The sequence below is a fragment of the Pezoporus wallicus genome, unplaced genomic scaffold (genome assembly GCF_028554395.1).
Source record: "Pezoporus wallicus isolate ANWC-B61680 ecotype Strahan unplaced genomic scaffold, APGP_CSIRO_Pwel_v1 contig_818, whole genome shotgun sequence".
Lineage (NCBI taxonomy): Eukaryota > Metazoa > Chordata > Aves > Psittaciformes > Psittacidae > Pezoporus > Pezoporus wallicus.
In genome coordinates, this window is record NW_026636248.1 from 7,491,963 (window position 1) to 7,515,066 (window position 23,104).

A 23,104-nucleotide genomic window follows, 5' to 3' on the forward strand; every position below is an offset into this window, starting at 1 on the left:
ATAGGTCCTGTATAAAATAATATTATAGAATACCGTAAATCTCCATAGATGCTCCATCCCGGGTGGTGTTCAAGGCCAGGCTGGACAGAGCCTCGGGTGACATGGTTTAGTGTGAGGTGTCCCTGCCCATGGCAGGGGGGTTGGAACTAGATGACCTTAAGGTCTTTTCCAACCCTAACTATATGATTCTATCTGTGTTCTAAATCATTTATATGCAAAAACATGGTGGTAGCGATATTCAGGATGAGAAATAAATGTGTCAAATATATTATAATGAACTAGACTATTAGCCTGTATGTTGGTGTGAATAGTGGACAGTACAGTAGTGATGTCCTTGAGAACAAAGGAAAATTAGGAATCAGAAACAATATGTCTCCCACATTGTCCATGCTCTGTGGAATAAATAAACAGAAACTTACTTTCTCTCTTTTCTAATCAGGAAAATGGTTTTAAAACCCAACAGAAGCTTCCTCCCTTTGTTCAAGGAAATACAGATAAGCCCTTAATTTTCCCATGAAGTGTTTAGCAAGGGTCATTATCTGAACTTGTAGAGTATGTAAAACATTTCAAAATCATTCAGTTTGAAAAACACAGGGGCGATACTGTTGTGGGTGTCTGTTACAGACCACTAGATCAGGGTGAGGAAGTTGATGAGGCCTTCTACAGGCAGCTGAGAGCAGCCTCACAGTCACAGGCCGTGGTCATCGTGGGGGATTTTAACTTCCCTGATGTTTGCTGGAAGGACCACTCAGCAACGCCGCCACACTCCAGGAGGTTCCTCCAGTGTATGGATGATAACTTCCTCCTGCAAATGGTGGATGAGCCAACCAGGAGAGGAGTGCTGCTGGATCTCATCCTCACTAACAAGGAGGGTCTGATCGAAGCAGAAAGGGTTGAGGGCTGCCTTGGTTGCAGCGACCACGAGATGGTGGAATTCAGGATCTTGTGTGGTAGGACCAGAAGAATAGCAAGTAGAATTGCAACCCTGGACTTTAGCAGGGCAAACTTTGGCCTTTTCAAGCAATTGCTAGGGGAAATCCCATGGGCAAGGCTGTTTGAAGGTAAAGGGGCCCAAGATAGTTGGTTGGCATTCAAGGATTGCTTTTTCCGAGCTCAAGATCAGGGCATCCTGACACATAGGAAGTCAAGGAAGAGGGTCAGGAGACCTGCGTGTCTAAATAGGGAATTGCTGGGTATGCTCAAGTGGAAGACGAGAGTTTACAGGTCATGGAAGGAGGAGCTGGCCACTTTGGAGGAATATAAGGCTGCTGCTAGAGGATATAGGAAGGCAGCTAGGATGAATAAGACCTCCTTAGAATTAAACCTGGCGAGAAGGGTCAAGGACAGCAAAAAGAGCTTTTTCAAATACATGGCAGATAAAACTAACACCAGAGGCAATGTAGGCCCACTGATGAACGGGATGGGTGCCCTGGTGACAGAAGATAAAGAGATGGCAGAGTTACTGAATGCCTTCTTTGTCTCTGTCTATTCTGCTGCAGGCAGTCCTGAAGAGCCCTGTACCCCTGAGGCCTTAGATGAGGTCAGGTTAACGGAGCGGTTTGCCTTAGTCGATGAGGAATGGGTTAGAGACCAACTGAGCAATGTGGACATGCATAAATCCGTGGGTCCAGATGGGATGCACCCGCGGGTTCTGAGGGAACTGGTGGAAGTCATTGCTAGACCACTCTCCATTATCTTTACCAAGTCTTGGGAAATGGGATAGGTGCCTGAGGACTGCAGGAAAGCAAATGTCACTCCAGTCTTCAAAAAGGGCAAGAAGGAGGACCCAGGTAACTATAGACCAGTCAGCCTCACCTCCATCCCTGGGAAAGTGATGGAACACCTTATCCTTGGTGCCATCTTAAGGCATATCAAGGATAAGAGGGTTATGAGGGGCAGCCAACATGGCTTCACCAAGGGGAAATCATGCTTGACCAATCTCTTAGACTTTTATGAGGAAATAACACGGTGGATGGATGATGGCAGAGCGGTGGATGTGGTCTACCTTGACTTCAGCAAAGCATTTGACAGAGTCTCCCACAGCATCCTCACAGCTAAATTGAGGAAGTGTGGTCTGGATGATCAGGTAGTGAGATGGACTGTGAACTGGCTGAAGGAGAGAAGCCAGAGAGTTGTAGTCTATGGGGCAGAGTCTAGTTGGAGGCCTGTAACTAGTGGAGTGCCTCAAGGGCCAGTACTGGGACCAGTATTATTTAATATATTCATCAATGATTTAGATGAGGGAATTGAGTGTACTATCAGCAAGTTTGCTGATGACACTAAGCTGGGAGGAGTGGCTGACACGCCAGAAGGCTGTGCTGCCATCCAGCGAGACCTGGACAGGCTGGAGAGTTGGGCAGGGAATAACTTGATGAAATATAACAAGGGAAAGTGTAGAGTCCTGCGTCTGGGCAGGAACAACCCCAGGTTCCAGTATAGGCTGGGGAACGATCTGTTAGAGAGCAGTGTAGGGGAGAGGGACCTGGGGGTCCTGGTGGACAACAGGATGACCATGAGCCAACACTGTGCCCTTGTGGCCAAGAAGGCCAATGGCATCCTGGGGTGTATTAGAAGGGGGTGGTTAGTAGGTCGAGAGAGGTCCTCCTTCCCCTCTACTCTGCCCTGGTGAGACCGCATCTGGAATATTGTGTCCAGTTCTGGGCCCCTCAGTTCAAGAAGGACAGGGAGCTGCTGGAGAGAGTCCAGCGCAGGGCAACGAAGATGATTAAGGGAGTGGAGCATCTCCCTTATGAGGAAAGACTGAGGGAGCTGGGTCTCTATAGTTTAGAGAAGAGGAGACTGAGGGGTGACCTTATTAGTGTCTATAAATATATAAAGGGGGAGTGCCACGAGGATGGAGCCAGGCTCTACTCAGTGGCAAACAATGATAGGACAAGGGGTAATGGGTACAAACTGGAACACAAGAGGTTCCACTTAAACTTGAGAAGAAACTTCTTCTCAGTGAGGGTGACAGAACACTGGAACAGGCTGCCCAGGGAGGTTGTGGAGTCTCCTTCCCTGGAGACTTTCAAAACCCGCCTGGACACATTCCTGTGTGACATTATCTAGGTGTTCCTGCTCTGGCAGGGGGATTGGACTAGTTGATGTTTTGAGGTCCTTTCCAATCTCTAGCATACTGTGATACTGTGATACTGTGATATTTGAGATGGTGCTCCATTCACGACTTTCTGAGAGGAAAATGTGAGAATATCTGGATATCCTTTTCTCAGACTTGCCTCTATGCTTAGACTCCATCCCCTGAGGTACCTAGTTCAAAATTTTCCGCAGCTGGTAAGCAAGCTTTTTTTCTGAAGATGTTCTCACACAACTTTGTGTGAAGGATCCCAACACTATCCAGGAGATCTTCTTCCCTGAGGAGGATCATGTTGTCATAAAGTCCAAAGCACAGCCTGCAGTACCAGACAGGAATTGATGTGCAGAATGCATCCCTTCCTACCTTCCTACTTGAGCCTTCCCCACCAGGATCAAGAACAACACAACCTCGACCCCAGTGTATTTCACTGTAGCGGGCTCCTCCCCATCCTGTGATCTAATCAGTCTTCCTCAGCATTGGTGCCCAGATAAATAAGAAAAAAATCATTGTTTATCATTATTAATCATATTAACATAATGTCTGTGAACTACAGTTATGGGTATTGTGCAGTGCATGTAAAAAGTTAAAAGCTGAAAGACTAGTCTAAGAGAAGACAGTATAAATATAGAGACAGGAAAATATAAAGTTACAATACAGAACAATTCTTCACCATAATGCATGTTCATTGCAACACATAGAACAGCCTGAAACTTTACAAATTTTGTATGATAACGGAAAAGTTTTGGGGAACAATTTGAAAGAGAATAATTGGAAATCTGTAGATCAGAGGCCTATTCAAAAGTGGAAGGTGACATGCATGGTAAAAAAGAAGAAATTTGCTTGGAAAAGGTAGGCATACTGGAAAAAGGATTCCTCCCTATGAATGAAAGAGGACTGAGAGATGGGCAAAAAAAATAACACTAAGCTAGGAAGAACAGAGATGAATCTTTACTGACTATAGAAGAGGAATTAGCGAATGGTTCCAGAGGAAGTTTTGACATGGCCCAAAGTAACAGCTCAAGAAAACTATCTTTGCAACAGCAATCTGAGTGAATGTGTGTGGACAGTTTTTTTTGCTTGTACTGTAGAAAGTGTGTTGTAAAAAAGCAAGATACAATCAGAAGGAGCAGTATGAACAATAAGTTTAGTTACATGGGTAAAGACAAAAAGGCTTTAGTGAAGTAATATAATTTTCTCATTCGTATCCAACCCACTAAAACTGTATATCAATGTCTAAGGTGAAACAACTGCAGGCTGGAGTGACAGGCAGCAATATATTCTAAGACACTGTGTGTAGATGTTATGATTCACAAAGTAAATCTTTGGTTGTAGGATGGAGAGGCTATAACAGATACACACAAGTAAAGTAGTTTCAATCACTGTGTGCACTAATAGTATCTATTTTGTTGATGTCTGACAAGTTATCACATAATTTTCAAATTTATAGCAAAACAAAAAAAGGTGACTAAATACATAAATTAGATATTTTTTGGCGAAATTATTGCAATTCCATAATTTCTAGTTTTAATAACTTGCAATAAATATTTCATCAAAACAACTATAATCAAGTATCTTTGAAAGTATTTTTAACTATTTTTAAGTTTTAACATCAAAGGTCATTTTTTTTAGACAAAACATTCTGTAGCAGCCTGCAAACTAACACATCTTTACCGCATTATTGAAAATCAGGCTAACTGCCCTTCAAACAAAGTAGATACATAGTCCTGGGTTCTTCCCAGAAAAGTAGAGATTTTCTAGTATAATTCATTAATAGTAAATATTATTTTCTTCATAACAAAACCTGGGATATACCAGGTTTTTAAAAGCTTTGGCACAAAGGTATTTTGCCAGAGGTAGTTGCAAGGGATTATTACTCTCAGTATGTTATGATTGAGTTCCAGTAGTATGGACAGTAGAGAGTTTATTTTATTCTTGTGAATAAAATAGCTGAAATTCCAATGTGATTTCTACCTATTGTGTATGCAGGCTGCTGAGGAAACCTATTCATCAGCAGTCAAGACTTTTGACTCTTCCACCCCAGCAATCAACAAACTCTGAATGAGAGGTAACAAAACCCCACAGACTACTATACAGAAGACTTAATAACATCTCTGTAGACTCTTAAAATTATTGATGCGTGAGGAGTGATTTAGAAGGAACCTTCCTAACAAAAACAGAAAATATCTGAGGAAAGTCCAAACTATCAGCTTCCTAGAAGTCAGTGAGACAGTAAGTATCAGACCTTTGTGGAAAGGGACCTACACTTATCTGCAGATGTGTAATTTGAAATACTTGATTTGGTGTACTTTATCACATTGATGGCATTTTCAGTAACATTACCTTGTTTATGATCACTCATGTGAGAAGACACAGCATAGCAGATGGGAGATGAGGTCTTGGCAACCTAATTCAATAGGTTTGGAGAGCAGGAAAATAAAATAAAACCTTTAAAGATGATGACTATTATTTCTATATTCACATATGTGGTTTTGAATGTAGATGGCTGGATGAATATGTTCTGTGCAGATTCTGTATTTTGTGTTTGTAGTTTAATTTGGGCAGCATTTAGGTGTTGTTGCAGTTGAAGAAAACCTATATATTATGCTTATGAATACATTAGTTTTGCTAGTATGTTGAGTGTAGGTGCTATGGGTGCTGCCTCGGTGTCCCCTGTGTGGAGCGGTGCTGGACACAGATGGTCCCAGCCAGCTCCAACGGCCCCACTGCAGGGTAGATCTGAGCCCCTCAGCCATGGGTGGGGGCCTCAGGGAAAGCCTGGGTAAGGAAGGGCAAACAGTGTCCGGCAGCCAGGGTTGAGGGGAGTAGGGTGAGAAACAGCCCTGCGAGCCCCGAGAGCAGGAGGGGCTGCACTGCGAGGGCAAATTGTGCCCTGCAGCAGCTGTTTTCCTCAGCAGCTGTTCCAAACTATGGAGCTTGTCCTGCACATTTCAGCTCAGTGTCCTGAATCTACACAGACTAGCAAAACAGTTAAAAATCTGCTTGATAATCAGCATCTGCTCACATCTTGCTGATTAAAAAGATTACTCTATGAAACTTGTGGCAAAGGACATGATCTACTTAAATAACAGTGCTAACAAAAATGTTAGGTTTGCCTATGTCTCTGAGTACAGGCCAGTGATTTTAAACATTTCATGCAGGAGTCTGAGTCACATCTTGGATGCTCCTGACACCAAGGCTAGCTAGATGTAAGCTAAAATTGCTTTGCCTCTACAAGCTAAAAGCAGACCTTTATTTAACTTTGTTCAAAATGAACTGAGTATGAACAAATGCTTTACTGAGTTAAAACTGATAAAAACCAGACTTCAGAATTAAAAATGAAGAAATGCCACAGACTCCTCCAGGAGACTGCAGGACAGGTGATTATTTGATTTTTACAAGCAAAAACTGAAAGTTCTATTTCCACAACCATGATTTCACTGTTGTACCTTAGTGGTGTATGAAGGATACTCATGTTATACAGGTACCACAACCAGGTTGTAGCTAAATGACTGCTACTGCTTGTGGAGTTGTATGCAGCTGTAGTTCTCATCCAACCTTGACCCTCTCAATCCTATCGCTGTTTGGCTGTTACACATCTGTGGGGCCGTATAGCAAACTGACTGCAGAAGGTATATAGACAACTCAGAAAAAACATGTTCTCAGAATATCTTGATAACACAATTTATGATGTTAATATGGAGTAGTGTAGACAACATTAACGAAGAAAAAAAGAATATCCAGCTCCTGAGCCAGTGTATGTCTTGCAATCACAGTCTCTTCTGTCAGACTTGTGCTACTTTGTACTAGGGATTCAGCACATGGCATTTTATGTTGTAGCACTTCACTTTGTCCAGCATTGACTATGACAGGTTCCTCCACTCCTAACACTACTTATAGCAGATTTTATAGCAGGAATCTACCTTCTTACATCCTTGAATACCAGTCAAATAGTCAGCAAAGGACATTTAGACCTGAACTCATCTACTAGCACTGGAATTTAACCAGGGCAGCACAGAATGTGTTGTAAAAGGAGCACCACTTGGCTAGATTTGCAAAGATACACTGAATGTTTACATATGGCTTTATGAAGCATCTTTAAAAAGCAAAATCTCTACTCCATGGAATTTAGCCAGTAACTTACCAGTTCCCCCCAAAAATATTGTTAGATTACATTAGAGAATGGGAGAGGAGGAATTAGTACATGACAGAACACTTACCAAGAAACCGCCAGCCTTAAAATTGCTCCATAGTATCTCAAAACTAAGAAATGGTCTTCATGGTATAAGAAACTGTGTTTGGCTAGTCTATAAGTCACTTAAAAACTAACTTTTTTTGTCTATTCTGTAGTAAGAACATAGGTGTTACTGTTGACTCAGCCTAGTATTGGACTCTGATGCACTAAAATACGATTTTTCAGGGATGATATGAAAAACTTTGTCATGAATGCACAGCTTGCATATGGTGGAAGCTTGTACTTCCTTGTACTTTCAATCAGAAGTTAACTCACTGCATATACTACTTGCAGTTGAATAACATCCTCAACTTAGGTAAAATATTCAGCAGTTTGTTCTATAAGGATCTAACATTTTTGCTACCAGTATCTACAAATTGATTGTCATAGTTCTTTTAACATCTACCCAGATGAGACTGTTTGCAATACAAAATTTACACTGAAATGAAGAACCCTAAAGAAATGTGATTACTGACTCACAAATTTATCTCCCGGAAATCGAGGTCAAATTCATATTAGTTTTTAATATTCAAATTAAATGTCATGAGCATAAATATGTAAACTCTGTTAATAAAGTGTGCATTTCATTTCAAGCTGTGGTGTAAGCATTGCTTAGGTTTAACACACTTGATAATTATTTCTTAAAATATCAGTGAAAATATTATTACTACTGTATGGAAAAAAAGCCCAGATTGGGTTTCTTTCATTGATTCAATTAACACTTTTGAAAATCTTATCCAACATATATGAATGGGTGCTTTAGTATATGCAGGACTAGTTAATATCTGCCTAGCATTTTGGAATTATGAATGCTTACTAAGAAATGCAATCTTAAAAGAAAAAATGTGTTGAAAAATATGTGTTCATTGTACCAAGAAAAAGAGTACACTAGATATATATTTGTATATAATAACTGAACTTGTAGCAAGAACTGATGCCCTGCACCTGATAACATACTGATGCTATAAATTTATTTAAACAGACATAAAACAGAGTTCAATGGAGTGAAAATTTATGATGAATATTTAAAGGCCTGATTTGATCTCTGCATTACGTTGTTGCATTGAGAAGACAGAACTCTTTCCTAGCCAGGATAAAATCTTCACACTCCAGAAATGCCTGAGTGTATGTAGCCAAAGGGATCACTATGAGCAGATAAGGTAGGTAAAATTTTATTGTGAAAGAATAAGTAGAACAGAGAGAATCCAATCCAATTTGTCCAAATACAGGACGACACCTAAGAATGTAAACCTCATCAAATGTAAATAATTGCTCAGCACTAGAATATTTAATCAAAATCCATTTAGATCTTTAAAGGGAGAAAATATAATTTTTCTCAACTCAAACTACCTGTTTTCTTTACCTTTTTAAGAAAATACTTCAGGTCTTAGCAGAAAAATATCATAAAATTTGTAAGTACAGGATAATGGAAGCACAGATGTGCGAAGACTACACAATGTTTTCAGTTAACAATCAAAAATGGAAACAGAATGTATGACCAAAACTTTGCTAGTACCTCTATCATAAACTACTCTTATTCCAGTTGAGTAATTCTTGTCTTTGACATGAAATCAGTTACATACAGTAAATGGCAGATGAAGGACAGACTTGAAATGCTGACTTCAGAAATAGGGAAAATAAATTCAGCCATGTCATACTGATATCAAAGTCATTACTGGAAATTGAATGTTAATTCCTCATCATGGAAACAGACTGGTATAAATCATTTGAAATATTTGTCATTCAAAATCATTCTTACACTAAAAATTATTAAATGTAATATTCCTTGGTTGGATAGGTTCAAGCACTTAGAACACATCAACTGGACAGTGGAAGATTTCTACGTTATTTTTGTTAAATCTTGTAACTCGTTTACCTGTTTAATAGAGCCGATTTAATTGTTTCTTTTAGTTCAGAAAAGATCTCTTTTCACTGTGGAAGAGACAAGCAATGGATACTAGTGCACGTGTTATACTGGCATATTTGTGTTGGCACAGTAGACAATCAAAGATCACTGACAACAACCTAGTGTTTTCTAGCCAAGACATCAAGTCAGTGTATAGTTCCACCTGATTCCCTTTAACTATAACAAGTTGAAATCAGTTTTGAAATTCCCCCACCCTTCTGCATTGTTTTAAATGAAAAATGTTCAGGTTTACTGTGCAATTTACTGTGAAGCAACTAGTTCAATTATTATAAAAGTTGAACTGCAACAGGAGTGATTAAAGAAAGCAATTAGAGCAAAAATGAGTGACTGAGGATGATAGGGATACTTTAAGATGGATTTTAGTGGCAGGAAAAAAAAAAGTGAAATGACATTTTCTTTATGGCTCAAGAAAGAAAATTCCTTTTATAGGTGCTTTTGGGAGGTAGGCTCATATGACAACTGGTTCCACTCCTCCAAGTGATGAATTATTAGGTGAAAACCAACAGAAGTTTTGTGGTAAACAGAAGGCTTTTTGTTAGAAGGTAAGGGGGCCCTGATGCGTTTTGCATCAGGAGGCAAACTTTTGCAATAGGAGGAAACCGTTTGCAGAGGCATGAGAGGTTGACCTCTCAACAAAGCATCCGTATATGGAGACCCAAGGCCTTGGGCTCCTGGAGAAATCCACATGAGCCAAGAGGATCCTGCTGAGCAGGAAACAGTGAAGCAAAAAAAATGTACATAGTATTTATCTATGATCACCAGTCTTTTAAAATGCTTCTGGTTTTACCAGATAAGGAATTTGGATTCTGGCAATACCAGGAGGAGATAAAGTCACATTCAAAGATTACATTGCACTTTTAGTTTTTGGTAGAACAAAGTTTTTGGCACTGAGTGCAGTGAAACAACAAAATGTCACCATGGGTGCAGAAAATTTTCATACTTTTATGTTGGAAGACAGTACAGGAAAACTGAATTCCAGCTAAATTGAAGAAAACAGTATAATGAATCAGTCAGTTGTATTACATTCTGATGAAGTTCAAGAGATGCTGTAGATTGGATCTTGTGACAACTGGGATTCACAGGCTGAGACACCATGATATAGAGTTTCCCACAGGTCAGGGCACGTGGTAGGAAACATAAATCATGACACGGCATGAGTACAGGTTCTCTCTGGAGTCTGCATTCTCTCCTAGATGCTACACCCTGCTCCTCCTCCATGAATTAGGTTAAATTTCTCAGTAAGTCAATCTACTATGTCTGGAGTGTGAGAAAAATTGGAGTGGAAGTGGAAAAGCATTACTTGCAAACCCTGAAGTTTGGTAATATGAAACTCTGTGAATTGTGCATAATGCTGAAATCTGACACATCTGAAAATAGATCTTTTTCAGCATTGAAAAAAAACCCACAACAACTAAGAAACTCCTTGCTTTTTGTTTTCCAAATATATACTACTAATGAGATCTGATAATTACATTCTAAACCAGCCAGCCTTGGTGCAGGCAACTGCCCTTTTAGTGCTCATTACCAATGGTGCAGGTGAAAGAAAATTTACAAAAAATTGTCATAGTATACATTACAGAGGAAAGTAGGCTACTTAATTAATTTTAAATCTTGCTCAAACCAGATTTGTTATACTGAGAAAGTTTCATATATTTTCATACACCAAGACTGTGGTTCTGTTTGGAGCATTACTTCTAAGAAACCTTGGACATCCTGCTGGATTTTCTGTGTCTATAGTTGTCAACAAGCCACTCTATCATTTTGCAGAATGCTGGCTCGCTAAGTCATTTTCACAGAGACTTCAAATATCAAACCTGTGCAGTACTGATTCAAAAACTAAAGAATAATTATCAACAGTTCAAGAAAAGCTTAAAATATAGTTTTAGCCTTTACATATACCTGTAACTTTATAGTTCATAGTTCTTGGATTGTGGTGACCTTTGGCTGTGGTTTAAACCCTAGCCAGACAGCTTGTTCACTCACTCCCAGTGAGTGGTGCTGGGCTGAGAGCAATCGAGGGCCCCACCCACTCCGGGGCTCTCCCCTACTCCCAGAGGAACAGGGAGGAGGATCGAAAGGGTGCAACTCCCACGGGTTGAGACAAGAACAGTCCAGCAACCAATGTACAACACAAATCACCACCACTACTACCAACGACAACAATGATAAGAGAAAAGAACAAGGGAAGAGAATACAATACCACCGGCCAAGAAACGAGTCCCACCCGGAAGCCCGTGTCCTTCCGAGTAACTCCCAGTTACCCCCCACCCCGGGCATGACGTGCTGTGGTATGGAATACCTCTTTGGCTAGCCTGGGTCAGGCACACCGTCTCTGATTCCTCATGGCTTCCCCTCCTCCTTGGCAGAGCATGAGCCTCACAAAGTCCTTGGTCAGGGTAAACATCACTTAGCAACAACTCAAAACATTGGTATCACCAGCACTGTTCCCAGGCTGGAAGTCAAAACACAGCACTACACCTACTACCATGAAGGAAAAACATGACTGCTACTGCTGAACCCAGGACATTATCCACCACTTATTCCATACCATTCACGTCATGCTCAGATCCCACATTTTCAATACACCATCGCTCTCCCACATATATACATCCATATACACACAGACCAAGAGAAAGAGATCATTTTCTTAGTGCATGGACCAATCCCTATAATGCTGCCAAGTCCATTTGGTCCATGATGTCTGGCTCCATCTCTTGTAACAGTCTTTCAGGGCAGGAGAGGCTGTGTGCAGTATTGGATCATTGCCTGCTGATGCTGGTCATTCCTTTACTCACCCGGTTCTACCAAATTTCATTCTCTGTTGGGATGATGGTTGGAGGGAAGTCAGGGCTAGTCGCTGGTGACCTGGAGACATCTAGTTGATGGGCTATAAAAGTATTACACAGCAGGCAACAGCATACAATTAAGTTCATTGGCTGTTTTCCCCTAAAATCAAATCTCCTTGAGGTATACATTGGACTTCCCCATCTTCCCGCATTACCCACCAAGTATATCCAGGTCCCTGAGCAAAAGCAATCCCACGAGTAGGTTTGCCTTTACCTGAAGCAGGAATAACCCAGACTGTCTTCCCCAGCAAATTCTTCATATGCACCACGGGAACTTTGTCCCCCTCTACAATATGTAAAAGTTCTGACTGGGCTGGGCCAGCCCTGTTGGCAGATCCTCTGGTGTTGACCAACCAGGTGGCCTTTGGTAAGTGTGTATCCCAATGCTTGAAAGTTCCCCCACCCATTGCTCTCAGTGTAATTTTTAACAGCTCATTGTACCGTTTGATTTTCCCAGAGGCTGGTGCGTGGTAGGGGATGTGATATACCCACTCAATGCCATGCTCTTTGGCCCAAATATCTATAGGGTTATTCCGGAAATGAGTCCCATTGTCTGACTCAATTCTCTCTGGGGTTCCGTGTCGCCACAAAATCTGTTTCTCAAGGCCCAGGATAGTGTTCCGGGCAGTGGCATGGGGCACAGCATGTGTTTCCAGCCACCCAGTGGTTGCTTCCACCACGGTAAGCACACAGTGCTTGCCTTGGCGGGTTGTCGGCAGTGTGATATAGTCAACCTGCCAGGCCTCCCCATAGTTATACTTCAACCATCCATACCAAAGAGGCTTTAACCGCTTGGCTTGTTTAATTGCAGCACATGTTTCACACTCATGAATAACCTGGGCAATAGTGTCCATTGTTAAGTCCACCCCTCGGTCACGGGCCCATCTATATGTTGCATCTCTGCCCTGATGGCCTGAAGTGTCATGGGCCCACGGGGCCAAAAATAATTCACCTTTCTGTTGCCAATCTAAGTCCATCTGAGCCACTTCAATCTTAGCCGCTTTATCCACTTGTTGGTTGTTCTGGTGTTCCTCAGTGGCCCGACTCTTGGGTACATGGGCATCTACATGACGTACCTTCACCACCAGGTTCTGCACCCGGGCAGCAATATCTTTCCACAGTGCAGCAGCCCAGATGGGTTTACCTCTGCGTTGCCAGTTGCTCTGCTTCCATTGCTTCAACCACCCCCACAGGGCATTTGCCACCATCCATGAGTCAGTATAGAGATAAAGTACTGGCCACTTTTCTCGTTCAGCAATGTCCAGGGCCAGCTGGATGGCTTTCACCTCTGCAAACTGACTCAATTCACCCTCTCCTTCATCAGTTTCTCCAACTTGTCCTCCAGGACTCCATACAGCTGCTTTCCATCTCCGATGCTTTCCCACAATACAGCAAGACCCATCAGTAAACAAGGAATACTGTTTTTCACTTTCTGACAGTTTATTATATGGTGGGGCCTCTTCAGCGCGCACCACCTCCTCCTCTGGTGACATTCCAAAATCTTTGCCCTCTGGCCAGTCCATGATGACTTCTAGAATGCCTGGACGACTGAGATTTCCTATTCGAGTTCATTGTGTAATTAGTGCAGCCCATTTACTCCATGTAGCATCAGTTGCATGATGTGTAGAGGAGACCCTGCCTTTGAACATCCAGCCCAGCACGGGCAACTGGGATGCCAGGAGGAGCTGTGCTTCAGTGCCAATCACTTCCGAAGCAGCTCGAATCCCTTCATAGGCTGCCAGTATCTCTTTCTCAGTTGGGGTATAGCTGGCCTCAGATCCTTTGTATCCCCGACTCCAAAAGCCAAGGGGTCGACCTGAAGTCTCCCCTGGAGCTTTCTGTCAGAGGCTCCAGGTAGGACCGTTCTCCCCAGCTGCAGTGTACAGTACATTTTTTACATCTGGTCCGGTCCGGACTGGTCCAAGGGCTACTGCATGAACTATCTCGCGTTTAATTTGCTCAAAGGCTTGTTGCTGCTCAGGGCCCCATTTAAAATCATTCTTTTTCCGGGTCACATGATAGAGAGGGCTTACAATCGAACTGTAATTTGGGATGTGCATTCTCCAGAACCCCACTGCACCCAAGAAAGCTTGCGTTTCTTTCTTATTAGTTGGTGGAGACATTGCTGTTATCTTGTTGATCACATCTGTGGGGATCTGTCTACCTCCATCTTGCCATTTTATTCCCAAAAATTGAATCTCCTGTGCAGGTCACTTGACCTTACTCCGTTTTATGGCAAAACCGGCTTTCAGCAGGATTTGGATTATTTTCCTCCCTTTCTCAAAGACTTCTTCCGCTGTATCGCCCCACACAATAATGTCATCAATGTATTGCAGGTGTTCTGGAGCTTGCCCCTGTTCCAGTGCAGTCTGGATCAGTCCATGGCAAATGGTAGGGCTGTGTTTCCACCCCTGGGGCAGTCAGTTCCAAGTGAACTGGACACCCCTCCAAGTACATTGAGATGAGTATCTCCTCTGGTGCTATCGACTAGATCTCTAGTGACTATCATAGATGCTTGGTTTCCTACATCTAAGTGTGTTACTGAGGAACTAAATCCTACCTGATAAGTGTACTCAATACTTGTGTACAGGGACAAGTGCAGATTGACACAACTTCATCCAGGTTCCTGCCTGGATCAATCAAGCTCCTGTGTAGAAAAGTAATTGTGCTTGCAGGCACAGTCACCAGGTAAGAAGCAGGAAATGATAGCTCATACATAGTGGCAATGACTTGTAACAATAGAAAATCCAAGGAAAGGGGTCCTACAAGAAAGCTGGAGAGGGACTTTTTACAAGGGCAGGTAGGGATAGGACAAGGGGTAATAGCTTTAAACTGGAAGATGGTATATTTAGACTAGATATTAGGAAGAAGTTCTTTATTGTGAGGGTAGTGAGACACTGGCACCGGTTGTCCAAAGAAGTTGTGACTGCCACATCCCTGGAAGTGTTCAAGGCAAGGTTGGATGGTGCTTTGATCAACTTGGTCTAATGTAATGTGCCTCTACCTGTGGCAGGGGGCTTGAAACCAGGTAATCATTAAGGTCCCTTTCAACCCTAACCGTTCTATAAGATTCTGCATTTCTGTGATCTTACAATTCTATGATCCTATGATCCTCCTTCATCTCACAATGCCAACATAAACAGCAGAAATTGCAAATGTCTGAAAGGCAGTTATAAAATATTGTTACTCACCTCTCATTTAAATAACACAATAAATGTATGCATAAACATATACACCCACACTACTTAGACCTGTCCTGTCCTGAACAGATTGATATGATTGGTCATATCAACCTGTCATATGTTGTATGAGACAACATATATTGTGCCTGCTGTACATGTGCAGCACACTTAGTCATTCGTACCTTGGGTGACTGAATTTCTAGCTGTCTTCAGCCAGAATGCTTCAGAAAAGCATCTGCCAAATTTTTAGAGGAGCTCTCTAGGTGGAAATTTCAGTCTCAGAAATTCCTTCAGGCAGCTCATGCCGTGTCTAAATCATGTTAGACATAACGTGTGTTTCAATGTATGCTTGAAACATAGCGTGGGTGGAGAATCTGCCCATCCCAGAGACTCCCATAGGCAGCTCTGCACAGGATTTACTGAACTGTATATAGGTGAGCTAATTGCAATCATTCCAAAGAAATTGTACCTACAGTTACAGTAATTAATACATGGCAGGGAGTGTTTTGTACATAGATAATCAATAGCAAGTAGATAATTTATATGCTGAAGTGGTTGTACAAGCCCTTGGCTCAGATATATTATTAAAACTGCTAGAGTGGCAGTTCAGGGTGTCTGACCAGATCCAGCTGAAGATATTATTCCAAAGATTTTGCCCAGGGAGATTCCCATCATCATCTGGACAGGGGCAGACCACTCTGTTCAGAAGATCTGATCTACTATGCAAATGGCAAAGATTTCAATAAATTAATATTTTTTAGCAACAACAACACTGAAGACCATGGGTATCTGCACAAAAAAAAAAATAATCACACCCACCCCCCCCCCCAAAATACAAAAAAAAACACGAAAACCAACTAACCAAACAAAAAACCACACCCAGAAAACCAACTAATCAAACAAAAAAACACACCCAAAAAAAACCCCAAACCAAAACAACAACAGTAAAACCCCCCAAAACTTTGTCAACACCAAAATCCCCAAGCTTTCTATACCACAAGAAGTGTGTGTGTATATATATATATATATATATATATATATAAGCAAAACTAGAGATTCACCTATGTAGACAAGGGTTTGCTGAAGGCTGACTACTGCTTTCCCTTATAAAGGATTTAAATAATTCAGATGCCTTGTACAGGCTTACTGTGGAAGCCTTAATTTCCTCCTGAAATAAGTGTTATTTGAATAAGTATTACTTAGAATTAATTTACTTTGACTAAAGTTAACAAAGTCCATTTGTAAACTTATACATCTTCAAATATTTACATTTTGTTATGTCTTCTAAAGAACCTTCTGCTATAAAATAATTAGGAAGAACAGAGAAAAAAAAAAAACTAGTTGCATTTATAGTTAAAAGGTGTTATTTTTCATTCTGAGATTTGCTATTTATATGTTTTAAAAGTCAAATTATGTGGAAAAACAGTAGCTTCTGTGCCAGTTTTTACTTGAATGAATTGAGATACATGCAGAAAGATAGGACACTTTATGAATGTGTCTTTGTATATGCTACAGTATGTGTCTTGGAAATTTTACAGAAATTATGCCATCTGGTTATCCGTTTGATCATTACCAGCCATACAGTGAGGAGAAAAAAATGTATTTTCTTCAGCCTCACTAGATTCATATTAAATAAGAAGTGCTACTTGTTTGATGTAGTATAGTAAAATACGTCTGCTGTGACTGATTAAAGGACAAATGCCGAGTGCCACATTCCTAGATTATATTTCATCATCAAAGATATTTCATTTAGTTCTTTGACTGTAAAATGAAGATAACAGATAAAGCCATTGTGTCATGCTAAATCTTTAGAAAAATATTTATTAAAAAAAAATTAGTGAAACAAATGAAAATGCTTGTAAATTAATTTACACACATAATAAATCTGTATATTGGAGTGCCCAACATCATCTGACAGATTTAGGATTTTTTATGTTAGGTCATTAGTAAAAAAGTGTTCATTATGCAAATAATATAGAAGGTTTTCAACATCTTTTGTATTAATACCAAAGAGCAATTAGGCCACCTATTATCTATGACTGGAAGAGAAAATTTTGTTGGATAAATGATAGATGAATTACCCAGCAGATATTGATTTCTATAATGTTACTGAAAATGAAGTAGCTTCAGCATAACCAGTGAAGATCTGATCCATGCCTATCTTTGACATATCAAATTATTTTGTTTTGTTTCAAATGTCAAATGCTTGAAAGTAAAATTCTTTCTTCATAGAGCAGCTGTTTGGAAGTGGGAGTTTTTGAAGTAGTTAAGCTTTTAAAAACTTTAACAAAGTAAGGTCCTGCACCTGGGTCAGGGCAATCCCAAGTACAAATACAGTCTGGGAAGAGACTGCAGCCCTGAGGAGAAGGACTTGCAGGTCCAGTTGATGAGAAGCTCAACATGACCTGGCAATGTGTGCTTGCATCTCAGAAAGCCAATCGTATGCTAGGCTGTATCAAAAGAAGTGTGATCAGCAGGTCGAGGAAGGTGATACTACCCCTCTACTCAGTTCTCATGAAAACCCCTCTGGAGTACTGCGTTCAGCTCTGGGGCTCCCAACACAAGAAGGATGTGGATCTTTTTGAGCAAGTCCAGAGGAGGGCCATGAAGATGATCAGAGGGCTGTAGTAACTCACCTATAAAGACAGGCTGAAATAGTTGGGTTTATTCAGCCTAGAGAAGAGAAGGCCTAGAGTACGCTATACAGCAGCCTTCCAGTTCCTAAAAGGGGCCTACAACAAAGCTGGAGAGGGGCAAATGAAAGGGGCAAGTGAAATGATTAGGGCAAATGGCTTTAAGCTGACAGAAGAGCTTTAGATATTAGGAAGATATTACTTACTGTGAGGATGGTGAGGCACTGGAACAGATTTCACAGAGAGGTTGTGGCTGACCCCTCCCTGGAGGTGTTCAAGGCAAGGTTGGATGGTGCTTTGAGTAATCTGGTCTAGTGGAAGGTGTCCCTGCCCATGGCCAGGGCAGTTGGAACTACATGGTCTTTAAGGTCCCTTCCAACCCCAAGCATTTTATGATTCTATGTAGTTTTCAAATTTACCTTTGGCAAGTATATGTTAGTCATAATGACATACACTTCACAAACATTTAGGCACCCAAAAGCTGGTGTTGCATCTCAGCTACTTAAATTTAAAAAACAAGCAAACAACTCCCTCTTTAACCCCAGAATAAAAATTATTTATTTAGAATCAAGTGTATAAAGTATGGTTGTGGCAATGTTATGTGCCTCCTTCGATTTTAACACTGTGGAGAGTACATCTACCTGCAGCATCAAAATCTAGGGCTCAAAGTTTTTTTCTGCTTGATTTAGAGAGAAAATAATAAATTCCTGGAAAAGCTTCTTTCATCTAGGCTGTAATTCAGGAGTTCCCTTGTTTTTTTTTTTTTTTTCCTTTCCTATTTGGCTAATTTTCCTTTTCCTATTCCTCAGTCAACAATTCTGAAAAAGTATGTCTGTTGAAACCCTTTTTTATAGGAAAAGGGAAAAAAGAGTGTTCAACAGGCCCTAAAAAGCAGAAGAGCATCAGAAACTTTGTGACAAACTGGCAAATATGTGAATCTAGATATCTGCTTACCACTTCATGCCTATTTCTTGCACCTGCTTTAGTCCAGGCTTTACCTTGTGACCATCACTATGTCTACAACAAAGGAAATGATAACTAATTATTTTGCAGTCAATTAATCAATTTTCAGGATTATGTGAAACACTAGATGTGTATACTGTTGTATGCCACAGCTTATGAAGCTACACTTGAGAAAAACTGAAATGTTTCAAATTTTGGACAGGATGTACTTAATGATTTTATAGGTTATCTAGCACAGGGAAGTTCAGGAATAGATACCTTCTGGTTATATGAATTTCCCATTTTATTTCCATATCATGCCTTAAATGTTAGCCATTAGCCATATTTACCATATAAAAATGTTAATTATACCTGCCATTGATTACATTTGAAATTAATGAAACTGTGACCTGCTACAAATCTCTTCTGTCACAGTTTATAAAGATTCCACACAGATGGTGTGTTTGTGCCAACCATACTTATGATTTGATTCACATGAAGCTTTTGTCAGATCTTAGTCTCAGATTATTCTTTGCTCTTCATGCTGCTTCCATAAGACAATATTGTCTTTGAATTCATTGGTCTTAAGAGATCAAGATTTTCTCTCTCTTCCCCTCACCCCTTCTCCAAATGAAATAAATTCAAGTGATACTGATTTGTCTCTATGTCAGTGGCTGAGAAAGGGAATGAAAAATCAAATTGCTGCCACTTGAATTTATTTAAGACATAGAAGAAATAGCCTTATATGCTATTAACAATATATCTCCATAAGAATAATTCAGCTGAACAGTTTCTCATGAAGAAGTATGTTTTTGACATTTTACAAAAAGGTAATAAAATTATACACATTTTGTTTTTCACAGTGTCTTTCAGAACTTGTAAAAATATTTTAATCTAAAATGAACCAACCAACTCCAAACAAACAAGCAAAGAAAATTGCCTACAAGAGAAGAAACTGTTCAAGGTTATTGTAGAATATGTATCTTGCTTTTGCTATTATTTATTTAACTTGCTATTCATATGAGCACAGCATTGATTCTGTTTTTGTGAGCTTGACTTGTCATAATATCTGTCACAGACTTTCTTACATTTGCTGTTCAAGAACTGCTTGCTGTATGTTAGACTCATTAGTTCTGTTGTCTGACATGAAAGGGTTTGTATTTTGGTTTTCATTATGTAGCTTGGATGCTTTGTGAGATGGCCTAGAAAGGGACAAAGCAAACACTGCTGCTTTATAGATCAGTGTACATTGCTTGTACATTGCTAATGCTGTACAAGAGTAGGCACATCACATTCTAAAAGGAAACAGAGCTGAAGGATATCATCTGAAAGATGATAAAGGCATCCTAATTAATGCAGAACTGACCCTGAAAACTTTTCAGTTACCTGTATTATCATATCTTGATATTAAATAACCTGGAGATATTATCCAGAAGCCAAATGTCCCTCCATAAATTGATCAGCATCAGTCCTGTACATAATAGATACTGGCAGTGCTGTTAGATGCACTACTTAATTCGGGCACCTTGTACTTCTTACTTTGCCAACAGCAGCAACTACTACAATGCTTTCTCCCATATTTTCTGCTGAACTCACCTTTTAATGGGGCTCTCCCCTTTCCCCCCAGCTGTAACTGTACAGCTCCCAGTTAAATGAGCTGAGATAGTGCAGAAAAATCACATGAGAGGTGCTGCTCGTTTCTCTGCTTATCTCTGGCAGCTCAACAGTGAGGCTTTCCTGAACTTTTCATGCAATAGGAGGAAGTTTTTCTTATCTTCTGATATCATATCAATATAGAGGTCCTCTTTTGCTTCTCATTAATGCAGGAAAGGATTCAGCCCACTGAGAAATGTCATGAGTAGGTAACAGTAGCTTAAGAACTTCCTATAACTGTAGAAAAAATACTATATTGTAGAATTCTCTTCAGCCTGAATAATGAAATTTTCATTGACATCAAAAGATATACATTTTAAAAATAGTCATTAAGTGTATTTAAAATTTATCTAAGATACTTCTATGTAACTCTTTAGCAAGGCAAAATCTATAAATGTGATAAACATCTAAAAATGTTACTTATTTGAATACTGTTTCTATTTTGTTATGTATATGTCAGCTCAATTTACGCAAATGGTTCTGTGTCAGCAGCACAACAGTTAGGATCTGATGATGTGATGGTAAAGCACAAATAAGTAGTTAACAAAGGCTAAATTATTTTATTTATTTTTTGTTTCTAAATGCTGAGACATTTGAAAAATTGTAATCAGAAATGATAGAGTGCATATCTGGCTATGCAATTCCTCCTCTCAACTCCCAAACTGAATCACATTAGGTGCACTGCATAACATGGAAGGTATCTTGTATTCCCTTAATGATGGAAACTGCCTACATAGGAAGATTTTTTGTACATCACTAACTGTAATGTACTTGAAGTCATGTAAAAGACAATCAGAACTGAAAAGGAAACAATAATTTTACAAACAGCTCTTCAAGAAACACATTTTGCTTCTTCTTTCAGCGCTTATTTACTTCCAAATACTCCTCTATATTGCCTTCTTCCCTTTTGTAGCAAAATAATACAAGCTGCTTTAGGTTATTTTTAAAATCCACATTTTAAATTTTATTTGCACAGTTCTGTTATTGCTCCTCACACAGTCATATTATGTTTCTCAAGAAATCAGTCTGTACAAAGTTGAATCCTGAAATCACAAGAGATGTTACACCTGACTCTGTGGGGTCATAACCTTGATAGGAAAAAGCCTCACTGGAACTCCATTGACTAAGCTAACATCCTACCTAAGTTGCAATAGGAAGAAAGCTGGCTGCTAATGGATGAAAACAACGTGGGGAAACAGCCAAGTGGACCTTTCTCTCAATCCCTGTCCAGTCTTTTTAGGACTACCACATGCTCAGATCTTAATGACACACTTCCTTGCTCTGGGAGCCATTAAAAAGCATGAATCAGGTGCAAATACCCCATTAATATAACTAGGCACAGGACTTTGTATTGTGTCATATTTGGACCAGAATGCCCAGTAAGACCTATTGCTAAATTGTTATCTAATAACTAAGTAGTTTCCATATATATAATATGTGAATGTCTTGAAGATCAATGTCCAGAACATATGATAGCTTGTCCAGACACTAAAAAAAAGAGTAAGGAAAAAAGCCCCAACCTTTTTTCAGTGGAAAAGCAAATAAAAACAATTTTTAAAACTTGACAGACATAGCAAAAGACTGGGACTGCTAAAATTTTACTATTATATCTGTGTGACAACATAAATTCTACACAGATATTGTGCAACTTAAAATAAGAAAAGTTTCAGTGATAGTCAAAAGCAGGCTTCCATGCATTTGTAATAGGAAGCTGCCTTTTATTAAGAGTTCTAACAAAAAGGCGTGGCAATGATCCACATCATAGTCATCGTATAAATGTTTGCCTTATAAGACTCCTCATTAAAAAAGCCTTTTCATCCACAATTAAAAAGTGTAAGAAAACTTTACTAGTGCTGAGTATATCGTCAATCTGCTATTTCAGTATCAGAGTTCATAAAGCAGTCTAATATACAAAAAAATAGAAACCTGTCAAAGTGATGTTTCTGCCTTTTACCAGATGGTGCACACCTTGCACGTTTAGTGAATTGAATTTAAAAAGAGACTTAGAAAAGACTATCTTTCTAACTACCTGTAGGATGCAGAATCCTTAAGCATATTTGATTTAATATTAATATAGTAAGTGTTACCAGATGATTTATTTGATGTAATAAGTAATTTATTTGATCCAGTATCTCTCACATAATACATGACATACCTGCTGTGACAGACAATAAATCTAATTCAGTAAGGCAAAAGTTTAATTCTACAGCTTCTTTGCTCTTCTGAATCTCTTGTATAAAGACATTTTATTAGACTGCTGTGTATTGATATCAGTTTAAACTATTTCAAGTCCAGTATTATGCATATTAATAAAAAGTAAACCTAGTTCGAGATTGAAGAGAGAAAAATAGCACATAATGGCTTTATGAATGTGCTTGCATACAAACCACTCATCTTCAATATGCTACTCTTGATAAGTGATATTTGTAATTAGGAATATTTCAACAGCTGCTAGTATTCATGAAAATATCAGTAATTTTTAAAGTGTCATGAATTCATATTAGCATTTTATTATTACTTGTTACTTAAAAATAATATCATAGCTGAGGAACAGAAACATTATCATGTATCCATTCACATGCACTGAATTGTCAAG